Raw genomic sequence first — 20,400 nt, 5'->3', positions numbered from 1 at the left:
TACTTTATTTAAATGGAAAACCCCGTGCAGGTCCGGGTGTTCAAAGAATAGGCCTGCAGCAGCTCTATGCTTGTCGTAAAAGGCGACTAAATAGTGTTCAGAACCCTAGCCGGGGTTAGGGCGCTCTGCCCACAGAGCAACTCGGATGTGTGCCCCAGGCCGTGGAATGGGACACCCCTGGCGTGTTACATGCTGGGGTTGTCAGGCTATAACACGGAAAACCTGACCGCAAACCATAGTGGTGCACCGTGTTGGGAAAGATGCCACGTTCCTCGCACGTTAAAGAACCCTACTGTGGTGTTCTCCCGGAGTAGGAACCATAGGGCTCCGCCACAAGAGGCTCAATTGCCCGACCCTACCCACCTCCCCCTATTTCCAGTGGTAATCAAAATTTGTCCACCCCATTGTCATTGTGTCCCATCCCTTTTTCATTTCATCATCATGTCATGTTCATTTTATCATCAATTTCATGTTCATCGTCTGAATATAGCTGAAATATTGCTGCTCGGACGTTAAACCCCAACAAACAAACAAACATTTAAATGAAAAACTGATAAATTTGTCAGATATTTGTTCAACTGGTAACAGTCATGGATGAAATGGGAAAGCTGAAAGTCGGTGTCAATGTCGACATTCAAAGAACGGACGGTAATCTGCACTTATCCATATGACCTAAAGCGGTTGATAATAACTTCCCAGCATGACTGGGTTTTTCGTCATTTACCATTTAAGCTAAGCATGTTGATTTATGTGCACTGTACAGTAGACTCGTTATAGAAACGAATATAACGAACGTGTCTATTTGTTTCGTTGGTTTAAATTAAACAGGTTGGTGTAACTTTCAATTTATGATGCATCAGCCTGATGGGCCTTCAGGGATTCGATGTTACAGCTAATACTATATACTGGGACTGGTCACTCCTAACAAAGTCTATATAATGTACAAAAGTAAATATGACTCCCGGTCTAAATACTGGGTCAACTTAAAACATGAGATTTATATTTGACTTAAGCATACTGGGGAGATAGAAATTATTCAGGATTTTAGTTACAGAAGTAAATTATATTAGGAAGGCAATGACCTTGGCTTAAGTGCAAGCGAAGTCTGAAGCAAAAGTATCTGGTTCCCTTTTTAACAAATTTGAAATTTGTGCCTTTTATCATTTTGCCACCTTTTGTTAGGAATTTTTCATCAGTAAAATGTGGGAGACGGCAAAGGGAATTCCAAATATTAGTAAAATAATTGGAAGAACCAGGAATGTCAATAGAAGCCATCAACCAGCAAAAATGGAAGGTTACTTGTTCATCTTTTGACTGCTACTCTATTTTTAAAAATGGGTGAACTCTTACAAAAGTTTCATCAGTTTACTTCCTACTTATTATATTATTCATGCTACTTAAAATACTATTGATATCCCACAGAACTGTTCCCGGTTCAGTGTAAATTGCAGGGTTTTATCAAGATCCAACTTGAAGTAGCTTTTCTAGATGTCTTTTAAACTATTATCTAGCCTACATTTTTACTATTTCTGACGCTTTAATCATACAGTATGTATCACGATAAAGTGTTTTGCTTAGACAAAAGTTTCTCAGGTGTCAGTATAATGAATTTTAGACAAATTTCTATACATTTTTGAGCTAGCTTATAGAATTAACAAACTGATTATGACAAAGTTATGATGGAAATACTGAGGTAGGGTGTGTTCACAAAACACTAAAATATAAAAAAAAATTCAAAATTTTCCTGTAAAAATCAATAATTACTTATTAGTTTTCAGTAATTGCCCCTGAGAAAATTAATGAAATTAGTCGTCTTCTAACTTAATAATCCTCTTACTGACAAGCAGACATATGTGTCCATCACCAGCTCGTTGCCAAGCAGATATATATATATCCTTTTTAAATGAAAAGGAACTTGTATCTTTAAATCGCTTTCTTTCCTTGCTATCAATGCATTAAGGTGTAGTGAAATGCACGTATGACTATTTAAATGTATAATAGAGTAATCAAGGGAACCAAGATTATAGCGGTAATCAAAAGAATGTAATCCAGGGACAAAGACCAGACATGGAAAACAGACATGCACAACAAAGAACATAAAGTAACTAAAATCATACATACAAAGTAACAAAAGCAAATGAGCAACTCGGACTCCAATATAAACTGGAATCATGGACCAGGTGCACCTGTAGGGTAAGCGTCCTCTGCTTTTTCTAGAAACACCCGCCGAGTTGCTCATAAAAAGTCAAGTACATAAACATGATTACATAATTTCATTAATTACGTCATGAACGCTGACTTCCAAAGATCTACAAAGTACTGACACTTTCAGAATTTAAACTTGACAATGTCTGACTTTGATGACTGATGGTTTTTGACTTAGGACAACAGAAAAGGTGGTGAGGTTGATGTTGATGAGCCAGGCAAAATGACCTGAGTCACTCACCTATGGAAATCAGACAAACTTATATGATGATTAATCCATTCAAAGTGCAGATGTCAGTCCACATCTGAAAAAAAATCCTTGTGCAGAGATGAAGCCTTCTTCATATGGGTATTATGAAAAAACCGACGTTGAATCAAATCATAGTTTCATACATGTATACTGGCAGAAAGGATATAAATTTCAATTATCCAACATGCCAGCACGTGGCTTGGTATTGAGAGAAAATCAACACATTTCAGAATATGTGTAATAAAAATTTGCCCTTATATACTCAAGTATAAGTTGATCCCTCCAAAAATTGGACCCCATTTCAGTCTCAAATTTCTGGAACTTAGTCTTGTCCCGCTTATAAGTCAGGGTAATATTTGGCAGTTGCATTGCTAATATTCCTGAGTTACAATGAGTATACCTGTTTGTTTTGCTAACTTCAATAAATGTTGAAATAAATTAAATGGTCAATTGTTACAGAACAATTGAAAGGTCTTTCCCACCAATTCTCTATTGACAACTATCATGTTCATGAGAAATGACCTTTGTTTCACGGCTAATGGCTTATTGTGTTCTAGCCTGTCGAGACGGCTCGATCGACAATATTTATTTCTTGTATATGTTTTAAAAGGCGAGGGTTTTGACAATTATTAAATTTGCAAACTATTTTTTCCTGTCAATTCCATCAATACAATCAGTTGAGAACAAAATGAACTTGTGATTTTCATGAAAATAGATAAATTCAAAGGGAGATAATTATAAAGTATTGCAAAGCAAAAGGTCTCAATCGTCACTTCCAGGTCAAATGGCCACCCCTCTATGAAGTACTAAAACACACTTAACTTAGAATCATGCATTGTAAAGGTATTATTTGAGTGTGTATTGAACAAATGTGGTCAAAATAAAACTCAGATTGTAAACTCTTATTTCGTACTTTTAAGTCTCTACAAAAGTATAAGTATTTTGTATAAGTGTGAATAATATGCCTCCATTGTGTAAGTTGGAACAACAATGTCGGAAGAAAGTGATTTTACAAAATTACTGTACAATAACTGTTTAAATATTTAGATTACCAAGAAGTCAGTCTCTGTTCTTGCTATTTTAAGGCAACTTAAAGAGTAAATGTAAATTGATTCAGTACATGAGTACTTTGATTATCCTATTTAAATGACAATTGAAAATTATTAATACATGTTTATTTATCGTGATATTCTCGCTATGCTGTTGTTTAAATGTTAGGCCATACATGGGATTGTTTTGCATTTAATGATCGTAAATAGTGGTTTTTACTGATAAAAAGCTGGACACTCCCGATTTAGGTGCCCATGATATGTCTAAGGCCACTTTTTTTAAAAAAAATGTATTGGAAGTATACTTTTAAAGACAGTTTTAAGAAACGAACATTACGCATGTCTTAACATTATTTACTTATTGTCTTTAATCATATGCATTTTTTTAGATTAGTTTTTTAAAAAATGCATTAATTACGGTAAGTACTGCTGTTTTTAAAGTATGCACCAATTTTCAAAGAAGGAGGTGATTTTCAATAACGAAAACCGGCAAAGACACCACTAATGGAATTCGTTGTATTCGAATATAGTTCTAAATGTCGGTGCAGAGTTTTCCTATATAGATACATATTTAGACAGTAAATACCGCGTTACCAGTAGTTATAACTCACACTACAAAGACTTAAACAAAAAAAAGTACAGCAAAAAAGTGCCTAATAGAGATTCAGAAATGAACATACAAATGAGGTAAAATATCCTGACAAAGTTTGACTAAGAACCAAGAAATACAAAAACATACTGCAAATCATTTAAGATCAACAGTGAAGGTCCCAAGTCTATACGACTTACGGTTTAAAAGTTCAGTGACCAACCGAACAATTTCAATTTAGGTCGCGAAATCGCGTAACCAGGGAAATCTCAAATCTTTTCGAAACTTTGTCAAATAGTTCTGACCCGGGTTTCTAAAAAATATGGAGCTTTCGGTTTGTGTGTATCTAAAACGGTTTAAGAAATTTTTGCAAAATTAGTTTTTCCGCCACGGGGCAGATAACTCTGGACCGACAAATCATCACGTCTCACAGGGTGAATTCCAAAGATTGTCAAAATCGTGTCGTGATACGTTCAGCCAAAACTTTGGCAAAATGACTGCCGAAAAAAAAAAGAATGATAATAATAATCAGAAGAAATACAAAAAGGTCTTCCCATTGAAATGGGAAAGACCTTAATAAAATTTGTCGAAAAGGGCTTATATTGGTTATTCCAAGGAAAATATGGTATCCTGGAGTCAATACAACAAAAAAAAAAAAATGCAATTTTTGAAAATGTCGCGGAATCGGTGTATTTTCACCGACTTCTGAAAACCGTCAAATTTGACCGGAAGTATGCATTGTGGCATATCATTGGATGTGGAACCATGCTTCTAAATTGATTGGAAGTAGTTTGAGTTGTCTATCTTGAACCATATTGGCAAAAATGTTTGACCCAGTTTTTGACCATTAAAACAAATGACCTTGACTTTTGAAATGGGGAAGACCTTAATAATTACAAGCCAGAGTTGTTTTTACAGTAGTAAGTAATTAAATTCTTGACAAGCCATGTAAATTGTTTTACTACAACCATTTTTTCATTCATTCTAATTTGGGTACAACTAATAACCCAAATTAAAATCATTTATATAGGGAACAACAATGAATAAAACAGGAAGTTCATGATATTCTAACAAATCATTATTGTAGATATTTCAGTAAGTTAAGAGGTTTTATCCGAAGGAAAAAGAAATTAAAAACATATAATTGTCATAACCAACTCAAATATTGATTACTTTTGTCAAATTATGGTACATTATTGGGTCATGTTTCCATTACACCTTTTTTTTGCTATATAAGCGGACACATGTAAAATGGATGAGTGGGAAATACAAATAAAATCATAGAAGGCCTGTATTTAGCAAAATGAAGACGGTAAACAGTAAATATAATTTTAATGTATTACATTTTAGCTGTAAAACGTAGAAGATGAACATTTTAGTTCATAAGATAGGTCTTGTCTAAGTCAGAATCTCAGCAGTTAAAAATGTATCCCCAAAATCTTACTTAAAGTCATATATGGTAGAAGCTGTTCCATCTGGTTAGAAAGGACACTGCAGGTTATTAATGGTGAATTCAGAAGAAATTATCATTTAACAAGGGACATAACAATACATGTAGATAAAAGCATTGTGAGATTTAGAGAAATAAACTGTCTTTTGTCAATGAAGAAAGTATTTCATAATTTTGATTTATAAATAAAGGGATAAACTTCATAAAATTTATCAAGACGACCTAACTAATATGCATAAATGAAAACCGGAAGTAACACCCACTTACCATATATGGAAGTGCTATGTCATTGGTTCTCAATCTCCATTTGGGTGCATTGAAAATATATACATGGGTGGCTTCTTTTGTCTTTACATGGTTCGGTGCCTGGTGACACAGGTGTCGACGCAGGTGTATGGCTTCGATAATTGAAATATAATTGCATTTCTTTTGTCTTACGATTTTGGAAATGAAACAATTTACATGAATATTGGACACAATACACAATTTATAATGGGCAACCCTAGGAGTGTTGAAGGGAGTTTTTCTGGTACGAACAGTACTCTTTACCTCACATGGCCTTTGGCCTTTGGCCATGTGAGCTATTGCCATCACTTGGCGTCCTTTCACATCGTTATTAACAATGATACTAAAGTCTTCTCCTCTGAATCTTCTTGACCAATTAGAACCAAACTTGGTATGAATGTTGCTAGGGGTATCCAGCATAGAACTGATAAGGGGATTTTCAATCCGTTAAAAAATGGCCGCTGTTACTAAAAAGAGTACACAGGGGTCAGACGGAAGTTTTTTTGCACATACATTTGTATCTCCGAAACCGTTAGATTAAGCTAAATTCTGTCATGGGTTTAACGTGGTCATCATGATGAGATCTATTTGTGGTCAAATTTTGGTTTTAATCTGTTTAGCCATGTTGGAGTCATTGCCCTTTTTCAACTATTTTTGCTATTTTTCATGTTATTTCTTTCAAAAGTCTCCTCCTCTGACATTATTTCATCAATTGGAAACAAACTTGTTATGAATGTTTGTTTGTGTATCCTGCATAGAACTGATGTAGGGATTTTTGATCCGTCTAAAAACATGGCCACTGTTACTAAAAACAGAACATAGGAGTCAGACAGTGGTGTTTCGCATATATCTCCAAAACCATTAGGTTTAGCCAAATTCTTTTAATAGCTGAAATGACCCTTTTTATTGGAACTATAAAAGTTATCAGACGACTCCTTGTAAGAGTTATTGCCCTTGAAAGGAGAATTTTTTTTTTACAGTTTTCAGTCAAGATCTTGAAAACTATGATAGATTAAAAGAAACTTTCAATTGTTGAAATGATCCTAATGGTACGTCCTACCAAAGACTTATGAGTCATAATTGTTGGACAACTTCTTGTTACATTTATTGCCATTGAAAGGCAAAATTCAACCAGGTGAGCGATTCAGGCTTCTGAGAGCCTCTTGTTTTATAGGTCAGGTAAAATATTTTATTTTAACAAAAAAGATTTAGAACAAGAGGAATCGTCAGCAAGAAACCTTTATGGGTTCCCAAATATATTATCAAAAACCAATAAAAAAATAAACATGTTCGTATTATCCTATAGCTGTACTAGCTTGCAAGGTACTGGTACACTTGACAGGAGTAATGTTACGTAAAAAGGGATTGAGATCAGAACAGTTTAAATCTTAGAATGTGAATTTAATTTATTTTATTTAAAAAGTCCAATCGAACATGACAGAATGTAATGAAATATTTCTATGTAATCTTTGAAAAGAAGTGGTGCCGTCTGTGGATCTAGTCTTCACACATGTAATAGTTAAATATTTCTGTCATTGTTTATCATTATCTTCTCGAGGTTGTTTAAATTGATACAGCTGTATCAATATATTCGTTGGCAAACCAAAACTTTCAATATTTTCACTCTCCATTGTAGAAATCATGTAAAAAGTGTAGAAGCCCCATGCATTTCAACCACTCTATCAATGAATCGAGAGCCAATGACGTAGCACGGTCACGTGACCACATGACTAGATCTAATTAAAATTTGTATGGCTTGGGTCATTTGAATCAATTTATCTTCATTTGAACCGTGCAAGTGACTACAAGGGACGTTTTTATGATATATATTTGGTGTAATAAATCAAATAAACCAAAAATTGAAAAAATATTTTTTTGTGTAATGTCATCTTTAAGCGCAGCAATGGATAAAAGAATAACAGCATTTCGTGAGATACAGTAATTCATCTTAGAACTGCAGATAATAATTTATTTCTAATTCACTAATTGCAAAAAATGTGGATATTCATGAGACATTCTACTTAGTATGATATGGTGGTAACTAATTTATATGTTGTTCATAGTAACACAGAACTGGTAAAATATTTGTCAATAAGCGGTCTGTCTAAATACTGCAAAGACCAGTCTTAGTGCACAAAGACCATAAAAGTAACACTAACACCCATGAGATAACATTTTTAGCTCACCTGTCTCTAGGCCAAGTGAGCTTATGCCATCACTTGGCATCCGTCGTCGTGGACAACTTTTAAAAAATCTTCTCCTCTGAAGCTACTGGACTGATGGGTTTTAAACTTGACATGATTGTTCCTTAGGTTGTTCTGCACAAAATGACCGTTGGGATTTTTGATCCATGAAAAAGCATGGCCTCTGTTACTAAAATAGAACATACGGGTCAGATGGCAGTTTTTTGCAAATAACTCAAAAACCGTTGCCTTTAGCAAATTTCTGGCTGGGGTAATATTGTTTAGCATTATGAGATGAACCTATGCCAAAATTTTCAAAACAATTTGTCAACTGATGTAGGAGTTACGGCCCCTGAAACAGTTTTTTTTTTTAATTTTTCGCATGTGCAACTTTGAAAATCTTCTCAAAATGACTATTGGGATTGTTGATTCATGAAAAACATGGCCACCATTACTAAAAATAGAACATAGGGGTCAGATGGCAGTTTTTTGCAAATAACTCAAAAACCGTTGCCTTAGCAAATTTCTGGCATGGGTTAAATTGTGAAGCGTCATGCGAAGGACCTATGCCGAATTCATACCATTCATTGACTAATGTAGGAGTTGCGAACCCTGAAACAATTTGTTTTGTTGTTTTTTTTTTTCACATGTACAACTTTGAAAATCTTCTTCTCAAAAACCATTTCAGATCATTGAAGGAAAATAAAGTATAATAGTTCTTTAGTGTATTGTGCTTAAAATGACTGTTGTGATATTTAATCCGTGAATAGATATGGCTGCCTATACTAAAAATGGAACTTAGGGGTCATAAGACAGGTTTTTGAAAAAAATTCAAAAATTGTTGCCTTTACCAAAATTCTGGTTCAGGTAATGAAAATGCTATGAAAAGCATTTCTTGCATTTGACAATTTAGTTGATTTTAACTTAGCCTGTCTCATTCCTCAAGTTTTTCAAATAAGCAAATGGTTAACCAGGTGAGCGATTCAGACTCTCTTGAGCCTCTAGTTCTGAAGTATTACCATTGAAATATTAATTAAAAAATACACAAAATACACTAAATTTAGTCGTTAGAATTGTAGTCTTTCGTGCTAATATTTCCGGCATGTGCCGACAATCCTTTGTGTAACAGACCTTGACTGAACTTGACTGAATAACATTGTCAGTGTTAACAGTTTAGAGTTATTTTAAGGGTGGAATTTATGAGTGATTAGAGTGTTTGAATTATAATTTTAATTGAATAAGTGGAAGGGGCTTAAATGAAAGTAATTATATTAGATATATTAATTAAACAATGTTTATTTAATTGAGCTTAAATAATGTTTTTTTTTTTTTTTTTTTTTTTTTTTTGTTTTAATTGCAATTTTAGTATTAAGTCATACAGTTTTGAATAGTTAAACAATAATTATTACATTAATAACATTTATGGCAATGATTGTTAAGGCAACTTGAAAATCTTTTCTGTGTTGTATTTGAACGAGGTTATTTTTACAGTGATTGGGTTGTTTTATGTCTGTGGTAAGTTGGCACTACACGTTTTCCTACATTTTGACTGAACAGCATTTGAAGAATTTTTTTTATCTAGCAAAAGTCTCTGATACAGAATTTCTTTCTCCTCTGTCCATCTAAACACTGCAAAGACCGGTCTTAAAGCTTTAGGTCCATAAGAGGTGCACTAAGACCAATGAGGTGACATATTTCTGAAGTAAAAGTACTACCATTGAAATAGTAATTTATAATTAAATAAAATACACTAAATCTAGTGCCCCGTGCAGGTCTGGGTGTTAAAAAATAGGCCTGCAGCAGCGCTAAGCTTGTCGTAAAAGGCGACTAAATAGTGCTCAGAATAGTGCCCACAGAGCAATTGGGATGTGTGCCCCAGGTCGTGGAATGGGGTACCCCTGGCGTGTTACATGCTGGGGTTGTCAGGCTATAATACGGAAAACCTGACCGCAAACCATAGTGGTGCACCGTGTTGGGAAAGATGCCACGTTCCTCGCACGTTAAAGAACCCTACTGTGGTATTCTCCCGGAGTAGGAACCATAGGGCTCCGCCACAGGAGGCTAAATTGCCCGACCCTACCCACCTCTCCCTATTTCAAGTGGCAATCAAAATCTGTCGACCCCATTGTCCTTGTGTCCCATCCCTTTTTCATTTCATCATCATTTCACGTTTTATCATCAATTTCATGTCCATCGTCTGAATATAGCTGAAATATTGCTGATCGCACGTTAAACCCCAAGAAACAAACAAACAAAAAAACTAAATTTAGTGTAAAAACAGTCATTTAATCGTTAGATCTGTAGTCTTTTGTGCTAAACTTTCTGGCATGTGCCGACAATCCTATGTGTAACAGACCATGACTGAATAGATACCGACTGAATAAACATTGTTGTGTTTAACAAACAGTTCAGAATTATATTTCAGTAGTGGAATTATGTGTGATTAGACTGTTGGAAATATATAATGTTAATTGAATAAGTGGAAGGGGCTTAAATGAAAGTAATTATATTAGATAGATTAATCAATGTTTCTTTAATTGAGCTGAAATAATTTTTAGGGTGGGTTTTTATTGTTGCAATTTTTGTTCTTGTTTTTATGAAAAATCGTAATGGTGATTTTGAAAAAGCTTTTAAAGAAATGAATAAATAAACAGTATTAAGAATAAGTCATACAGTTTTAAATAGTTGAAAATCTTTTCTGTGTTCTATTTGCACGAGGTCTTTAACATTGATTGGGTTTTTTATGTCTCTGGTATGTTGGCACTGCATGTTTTCCACATATTGAACGAACAGCATTAGAAGAATTATTTTTTATCTAATACAAATCTCTGATACAGAATTTCTTTCTCCTCGGAAGATTTTGAAAACAAGCTCTGATACGTAACAGCATATGTCTTAAAAGAACCAAACAGTTCATAGTTTCCTGTTCCAACCAGGGACTCTTACAATGTCATGTAGTGCAGATCGTACAAGTGATGGAATCGATCATTGGACGAACTGGGAACAGATGAAATTAAACATCTTACAGAGCGAACAATTTACGAATCCAGAACTAAGATTCATGCGTACTATTTAATGGAAAATATAATAAGGAAAATATCGGAAAAAAATCTTGTCCATTTTATATGTTCCTGATAACATTAATTATGGATATTAGAATGAAACAGAATTAATTATAAAATTTGAAATTGCATAAAGCTACCAAAAAATTTTTAAATTATATGAAATAAATCTTATTCACCAAAAATTAACATATTATAAAAAAAAATGACTTAAAGATTTTTTCTCCCTACTCTCAAATTTTAAGGACACATAAAACTTATACTTCACTTACATTTTGGAACGTATATATGTATTTTCTTCACGTAGTATGCGGAATACCAAATTAAATAATCATACGTCTATTTTTACATTATTTAATATCAAATTAAATTGATAATAATGTAAAAAATAAAAAAAATCAATACTATTTTCTAATTTCAAATTAGGTGAAAACTTATATGTAAATGACTAAAAGACAAGTCTCGACAAACAGCTTTCGTAACTAAACGAAAACCAAGGTCGCCACCTTGCCATTTTCAAAGTAGAACTAACAGAACTATAATGCGTGTATACCAAACTTTGTAAAAGATATCGTTTCCATTTTGTTGGCATTTTATATGCATTTACTTTTATTGCTGAAACTGAGTAAATTTTGAAAGGCATTACTAAGTTGGTACAACATTTTCCATGCATTATAATTTTAACTTCAAATAATAAACTGTTTACATATATACAAAAATTTCATTTCAAGTATATTAACCAACACCAGAGGGTGTGTGACGGGTCTAAATTTTGTAGAACTATCGGTGTAAACAATTGCATGTTGCACATGTTTGTTTATTCGAAATGTCAGTTGCCTCCTTTATAATTTCAATATTTTAAAACAATTTCTATATCTTCAACAGTAAAGGACTTTTTCCATAATTTGTAATTGCAATGATATTTCAGTTGAGCAATATTGAATATTTGTAACATTTCATGCAACATTTCACCTCAGAGTATGTCATAAATGTTAAGAATAAGTTGCCCTTATCATTAAGAGTTAATAACCGTCCATGCAAGACCCGACAGGGTAGTTATGGACGTTAAAACCCCCCTAGTAAGTTAAGGTTAATACTTTCACTGCAAGAAAGTTAACGAATTTAAAATATCACTACAATTTTTTCACATTGAAACTGAATTTTCATAAGTCTTTTATAGAGGAACTTAAGGCTTCAGTGATACATTGTCAGCTTATTCACCTCTATATATTTGTGTTATATAAGATGTATCTGTTTGTAAAAGCACTTGGTCATCTGAGAAAGGTCTTTCAATACAATAAGGGTGTCATGCGTATATTAATCATGCAGTCAAATTTACTCAGTTTGCAAATTATGATGCAACCTTCATTTTCAAAAGTTGGCAGGTAAGCAATTGAATACAAATTACTCACTTAACACAAACATACAAAATCAATGTCCCTTTTTTGTTGAAAAAAAAATGCTACGCGCTAAAGTGCCCTCCTCCCTCCGCCCCTCAATTTTCAAATCCTAGCTAGAACACTGGTCACAATGTATGTACAACTTCCTAGTCAAAGGTCAAGGTAAAAAGAAGCACTAAAAAATCTTAGAATAAAATCGCACATAACGAGACTATGTAATAACTTCAAATAATTCTTCATATCAGCTTGTTTACCACCTAATTGACAGTGGGGCCCACAGAGATGATTCCTATCTCATTGATATCTAGTTTTTTTTATGCCCCCGCAATGATAAGTTGAGGGGGCATATTGTTTTACCCCTGTCCATCCGTCCGTAATTCTGTTCGTCCCATAAGTTTTCCGCACTTTTTTTAAAAAATCCTTGAAGATATTGAACTGATTTTTTGTATGTGAGTCTTTCATGATTAGTTACAGATCAAGTTAAAGTTTCGTTTCACTACGAAGAGTTTTACCAAAATAATGGGCCCTGGACTTAAACAATTCCATGGAAATAACAGTTTTCTGCACTTTTTGTAAACCCTTGAAGATATTGAACTGATTTTTTGTATTTGAGTCTTTCATAATTAGTTACAGATCAAGTTAAAGTTTCGTTCCGCTACGCTGAATTTTACCAAAAATATGGGCCTTGGACTTTAAAAATTGTATTGAAATAATAGTTTTTCGCCATTTTTTGTAAATGCTTGAAGATATTTGACTGGTTTTTAGTATGTGAGTCTGTCATGATTAGTTACAGATTGAGTTTAAGGTTCGTTCAGCTATGCTGAGTTTTACTCAAAACCACATGCGGGGGCATGTGTCTCACAGACACAATAACACATCTGACAAAGTGCTTTTTACAATTATGAGTTATGATATAGATGTATGAAGGTTAAATGCGGGGGCATCACTTTATCTAGTTTTGTTTTTAATTTGGACTCTCTTAAATCGACAAATAATGACCATATTAATTGTGCAATAGAAATTTGAAAGATTCTGGTCTTGTCGGGTATTCAAATAAGATTTGTCTTTATTGTCTTTGTTATTTGATAATTCCCCATGCAAATATCCCCATCCCCCATACAATCTCCATTGGGTATTTCTTATCAAACATTTTCATTATCGATTTAAATTTTATATTTTTAAATTCTTAAACATTTTAGCTGTTATTTTTAATTAAATATACATGTAATATATTTCTTTAGATCAATAATGGATTTGAACCTGATTACCTCATTCCCCCCATACAACATTCCCATCCCCATACCCAATCCCCCATATACCATAGAATGGGAAGCTTTCCCCATACAAGTAAACTATGTATTTTGGCACACATACAATGTACATATGTACTCCGTTAATTGTTTACACATTCTTCATTATACATTCAACATGTACATGCATATTTAGATTACATCTTGCATTAATGTTTTGCTTCAAACTTTAGGGAGGATTCATTCAGCTGTAATCAGTGATGTAAATGCTGAATCAAAGAGTGTTACCGTTGAATGGTTCGAAAAAGGAGAAAACAAAAGGCAAAGAGGTAATAAATTTTACAGTCTGAGTTTAACATTACGACAGTTCCACTAGTGCTCAGGACAGTAAATCATAATCAGAACTTTAGTCTTAAACATCAGAATCTGATTGTGATGACTAAGTTGTGTAAGAATCTTAACCATATTTGTTGCATCAGTATAGCATTTGAGTTTTGTATAGTGTCAAGGTCAAAGGGGGCTAACTAATTTCCTGGGTTTTACTTAATCATAGCGTGACCAAATATTGTGATAAAGTATACTGACGAACTCATTCAAATTATACAAAAGTAGTCTTAATAGATATCTTTGTATTTCAAGACAAGTATGGTGTTATAATAATATTATTTGCCATAGTATACTCACACAATAGTAAATTCAAATTAGCAATTATATACATTTATACATATATGCATGTATCTAAAATTTGTTGATGACTGTTTCTCACCACACCAGTGTTCTTCCCAGGCCATTATAGCGCTGTACTTTGCACCGCTATGATTTCTTATTACTGTGCTATCAGTAATTCATTTTAGTTAGAATGCACTTTGAGCACTGTGCTATACTTTTGGAGGAAGGCCATAAGAGCTGTGCTATGCCAGGATGCACTGTGCTACTTAAAAAATAACGGGGAGAACACTGCTGGCATATTTTTTCATGCAACTTTATATTTGGTATGCAACTTTAATTGCAAGTTCCATTTTGCATCTGGCTTACCTCTTACCCATGTGCCTGCCTAAAAATTACATATACATGTATAGCCTTTTCAATCACATAAATCGATGTAAACTTTAGGTCAACATTTTGAAATACGTCTTCATTTCTTTTGAAATAAGCCATTAAAAATATTTATCTTTTTTATAGATTGAAGTAGAAGCAATTTTTATGTTGAACCCTGACCTGCAGTCTGCCCCCACCGCTCCGTCAGGAAGAGAGACGAAATCATCAAAGGTAAGTTTTTATACGGCTGCAAAAAATTGCAGTGGTATAATGGTATCATCCTGTTGTTGTCTGTTATTTCATGACAGGACAATAACTGAAGTACAAGTGTATAGATCTTTATGAAATTGTACCACGTGGTGCTATACCACCAAAGCAGTGTTCAAACAAGAAAATTGCACAATAGCCCCCTTGACAGTAAAACGGGGTCATTTTCAAATAGAAGGAAGCCAATATGCCAGTTTGATAGGTGGTCATTTTTGGATAACAGGAGAGTTTCAACCAGTAGATAAGTTATCCTCAGGTTCTTTTCTGCTCTCAGGACAGTGCAGCATCATGACACTTTGGTGCAGGGTGTATGTACAGTGATGAAGGTTGTGCTCTATTTACATGTGGTGGTGACTGCAATCTGTATGTGTCGTGCTAGTTAAAATCGATATAAACAAGTGCAACATCTACTTCATCTTAACAAGCCCTGATTTGAAGGATTCAAGGGCTTGTACGGTGGCAGGAAATTCAGACAGGTGAATCAATAGTCTGACGCCAGATGAGAAGAATGAACATTTGTATATTTCAGTCCTGTAGAATAATACAATAAATCGGATTGTGTTTCCTCTGGTGTTCAGGCTTGTTGGGTGTAGATTTTGTGCTTCAGGGATGTTCACCAAGTTGCATACATCAGCATGAGGTTGGTGTTGGTTCTATGTTGCTGCAGAGTTTGTCATTAAGTCATTTTGTCCAGAAAAAGTTTTACTTTTGCTTCTCATGTTGTGGTCAAGGCTACTGGTGCTTTAAATAACGAACATGCATCTTGACATGAAACTGAAAAAAATCTGGAAATTCAGAGATCAACCTACGTAATACTGTGCACCCGCAGGGCACACATGCCACACTTTTTGTTTGTCATATTGAAATGTCCATGCCAATGGCCCAAGGATATGGCCTGGAATGAACACTGCCAAACGAAGCCCTGGATCAATTTTGGAGGTTGTGACTTGATCTTTTCAGGAATTAAGGGCCTGAGACAAGCATTTTCATGATGTCTGGACAATAACCTGACTATAAAAGAATGGATCTCCTGTGAAACAGTACTACAAAGTGTCAATCCACAAAAGAAAGGCTTTTTGGGTTTAGTGATTCAAACCATTTAGGAATTAGAGGAAAAGAGGTCAAAAACAAGCATTTTCATTATGTTCAGACAATAACTTGATTAATTGTGAATAACTCTCTGTTTTTCTTTGGAACAATGCTTTACCATGGCAAGTTACAGATCAAGTTTAAATTTAGTTTTGGTCCGCAATTTTATGCTGAGTTATGGCCCGTGGACTAAGAAAATTAATGCAGACTTGAAGTTTTCCGCACTTTTTTTTATAACAAATTTTGCATGAAATTTGCATTCAGTTCTCTTCAACAGTGATTTCTTTTAGTAGAGGACTTTGTATTGCCATGCAATGCACTCAGAATGCTTGTTTAATTATGATAGATGTGTTGTAGTATTATTTTTTATAAGCTGGTCAATTTTGTTTTCTGTAAAAATTTCACGTTTTGCGATTTTGGCACTTTTTCATGAAAAAATGTGGGACTTTCCGTTTTCATGCCCTATTGCATTTTGTTTGGTATATTAGCCAATGGGTGTATCATGTACTCATGGCAAAGCTCTTTATTGAGAGAATGTAGTTATGAGATACTTGAATGAACATAAGAAAATTTTATTTTGCAGGGGAATAAGCCAGATGGTGATGGTCCTTCAGCTAGACAACTTAATGTTGTCAAGAAAAGTAAGTTGTTTTCTAGATTCTTGCAGGAATGGATTACAAGATTATCTCCCCTTAACCAAAGGTCAATGGGAGTTTATGCTATCACTTTTTGCCTGTCATCATCCTTTTAAATCCATGTATAAAGGATTGTTTTATTTGTCACAACCAACCTTATAAAAGTAATAGCACTTTTTCTGTCAAATTGATGATTTCCACATTTTTTATGAGACTCCAAAATTGTCGAATTATGCTATGGTATTGTTTTTAATACCAAATGGCGTATATCGCAGAAACAATTACCGGTACTGATTTTATGAATATGGGGACGGGGTACCCATCTCTTACACCATCGGTAGGAATTTAATTAAACTTTTTCAGAATCTTTATTACGGGGTGAGGAATGGTAACAGACTAAAAGTGGTTATTTAAACGTTCACAGACCAACCCTTGTTATTTAAAGACTTTTTGAGATTTATTCTATGACAGAGGAGGGTGTTTTGTTTTATGGTATTGTAATGTGCATGAGGTCTCCTTGTTACTGTAAACGTGACAATATATTCTTAAATACTGGAATGATTCAAGTTCACTCAACATGCTTCAAGCACATGTCCAAAAAACACTATATTTGTTGGGTTCCATGTTCAGAAGAGTCATATTGCATGTGAAAAACATTACCTTTGAAGAGTATTGACAAGTTTAATTTATTATTCAAACGTCAAATATTGATTATAGTATATTTTTAATGAAGTAGCATGACACCGTCTTCAGTGTTTATGAATGACATTATTTTCGTTTACTTTCACTCCCGGGTTTTGGGGATGGCATTTCATAAAATTTCAACCTAGGTTTAAGTAATATTTTTATCAATTTGATATTGTTTAATGTAAATGTTGACTCCTAGAATGATAGCAGTTTCGATATTTATTTCGACATTTCAAACCTAAAGATGTTTGGGACCATGGACTATTTGTAGTGACATATTTCACCACTTCACATAGCAACAGCATCAATGGAAACACTAGCCAATTTATTTGAGTTTTATAGAAAAAGAACAAGTTCATGGAAGAGAACCACAGGGATCTTTACACAATTATGAAATAACATTAGGGACATATTATGAGCCAAGGTTCTTTTGTTTGCTTGCATGTAATCATTATCATGAGCCTGCGTATGAATAATTTCGAAGGTATAAATACGGAGCAAGTTCGCAAGAACATGGTAGATTGCATTTGGCTGCAGTGCTATCAACATCATTTGAAATATAAGGAAACAGCCATGGGAAGGACTTGCTGCTGGAAACCATCATTAATGGAATCACCCGCCACACCGATATTGTCGTTTGAAGTTTATTGCATTTTACAATATCATACGATGTTTTCCGCCAATATAGGAGCGCCACTGGAGGAATTTAATGGGAACCTGACTTTGAAGTGAGTGAAATGCAAGCATTATTTATGGTGGATAAGAAATATGAAGGGACTTTAGGATGCATGGTTAATATTTTTAAGGATCGTTTGATGTGGAAAAGGAACTAGGAACTATTAACTTTAGTTGATGAATACTAGTGTGAGTGCTGTTCAAGAGCTATTAGTAAATTACAGTTGGACTAGGATGAGGCAACATAACAAGGCACACAAGGCGTACATTTTATTAAAGACGCAGAAACTGCTATCACCAGGGGTCAATAAGATTTAAAACTAAGAACTATCTTACCAAACGAACCATTCGCTATATCTGTTACAATATAACGTGAATTATACATGTTACCCAAAAACTTTTTACATATTCTATGGAATAAAAAATGCATGCATCTTCCGAAAGGTAGACATCACTTTACGCTTTATTTAGTCATCTCATTATAATTTATCAACATCTAAAAGGCTGATCTTGAGTGAAAATTGAATTTATAAAAGACATTTGCTGCCTTCTTTATAAGAGTAAAATTATGTGCAAAATGTGCCTCATTAAGAGTTTACATTAAAACTTATTTCCCAATAGAATTTATGGCCTTTGATGATAATAAATTTAGTTATTAATAACAAAACTGCTGAATTGCCTTAAAGGTATTTATGAATGCATTTCCATGCTAACTCTATTCAAAACCTTTACAGCAAAGATTTTAAGTTTTCGTCTGTACATTCCCATTTAATTTGCTATTTGATCACAATTAGTCCATGAATTTAAAATAAAATTCCAAAAAGTCTGCTACTTTTCTGCACCATGTATTATGTCTCCCCTGTTCATCTGTCTGTCACCCTTTTGTAATTGTAACTCTCCAGAAACTGCATATCAAAATATCTTGAAACTTTTTAGGTAGTTAGATTAGGACATGATTTGTAGTTGTGCATATTACCAGGAATTTATGATCCTCTAAATGCTATGCGCTTAGGAATGGGTGAGACATTTTTTTTATCTTTAATTACACTTATTACAATTGTATACCTCCTACTTTGTATGTTACAATTTGACTCAAATCAATTGCAAGGTCAAAAGGTACTTTTTATCAAATGGGGGAGCAGGGCATTAATTTTGTGAGCAATTAAAAGCTTTACTTAGAAGGAAGCATCTTTATGATATGAGTATAAATGTCAAGCCGAAAATGAATTACAAATGTATTATATGAAAAAAATGGTTTAGGCTTTATATAACTTAAGTCTACATGATTTATTTTTAATTAAACTTACAATGACTGCAAAAGACAAGAAGTACTCTTATGAAATTTGAGGTTAAGAAGTTCAGAAGTCAGCAGCTTGTTTCATTTTGTATTACTGAAAACATAATTCAAAAAGACTGCAAACTTTTCAGCGATTTTTCTATATATGATTTAGAGCCAATATAAGACTGTTTCCCAATGCCTTCAGCATGATCATTTTCCTTAATGTCTCCAAAAATTACCAGAATCCTGCTATTCATTGATTTTTTTAATTTGACACGTGCAGGCTCTGCTCACCTGATCTGGTGAAAACTTTTTAAAACTCCAAAATTAATTTTTCCCTCACTTCTCATCTTCTGTCGATAAAGATGTAAATTAAGGACTATTAATGCAACCAGCTGTATGATGAAATACAATTGACTTAAAAATTCACAGTTTGTTGTAAATTTTAATATTTTTTTTTCCTAAATTGAAAGGCACAGGCATCTTTCAAAAAAATTGAATAATCACTGCCTTTAATGATACCCCCTGCTAACTGCAAAGTGTGGGGTGGTGGGTAATTAGGTTTCACCCTGCCTGTCTGTCCCAATTTTTTGTTAGTAGCTTGCAGCATTGTTATGAAACTTTGTAGGATGCAATATAACCATGTTGTGTCAAGATGTGCATACTGTCAGTAAAATATGTCTGGACAAAACTTGTAGAAATGACAAATGTTGACCTTAAGCCTTTTTCAGCAAAACTTGGTGTCATGGGTTGTCCCCAACTCCTCCTCAGTGACCTGCAGGATTGTTATGAAACTTAATAGGATATTAGATTACCATATTGGGATGTGCACATTGTCTGGATTTGTGTAATGGACATGCTGCTATCAAACATGAACCTGATCCTCTGAAACCTCTTGGCGCTGCAGGTAAGGTTATGATGAACACAAAAGCTGTCACAATAAATATAAATAAACTAGTAATAAATATAAAAAAATATAAGTGTCCTGCAATGCAGATCAAATATAT

General features: G+C 33.9%; 1 pseudogene; it reads left to right on the top strand.

The window, feature by feature from the left end:
* The first annotated feature begins 484 nt into the window (after positions 1-484).
* Positions 485-20,400, top strand: part of LOC148597618 (kinesin-like protein KIF2A) — a 35,974-nt pseudogene continuing 16,058 nt past the window's right edge.

Source organism: Perna viridis, chromosome 15 (assembly GCF_037379345.1).
Source record: "Perna viridis isolate PV_CMFRI_1.1 ecotype Kerala chromosome 15, ASM3737934v1, whole genome shotgun sequence".
Lineage (NCBI taxonomy): Eukaryota > Metazoa > Mollusca > Bivalvia > Mytilida > Mytilidae > Perna > Perna viridis.
This window is presented reverse-complemented; position numbering and strand designations above follow the sequence as displayed.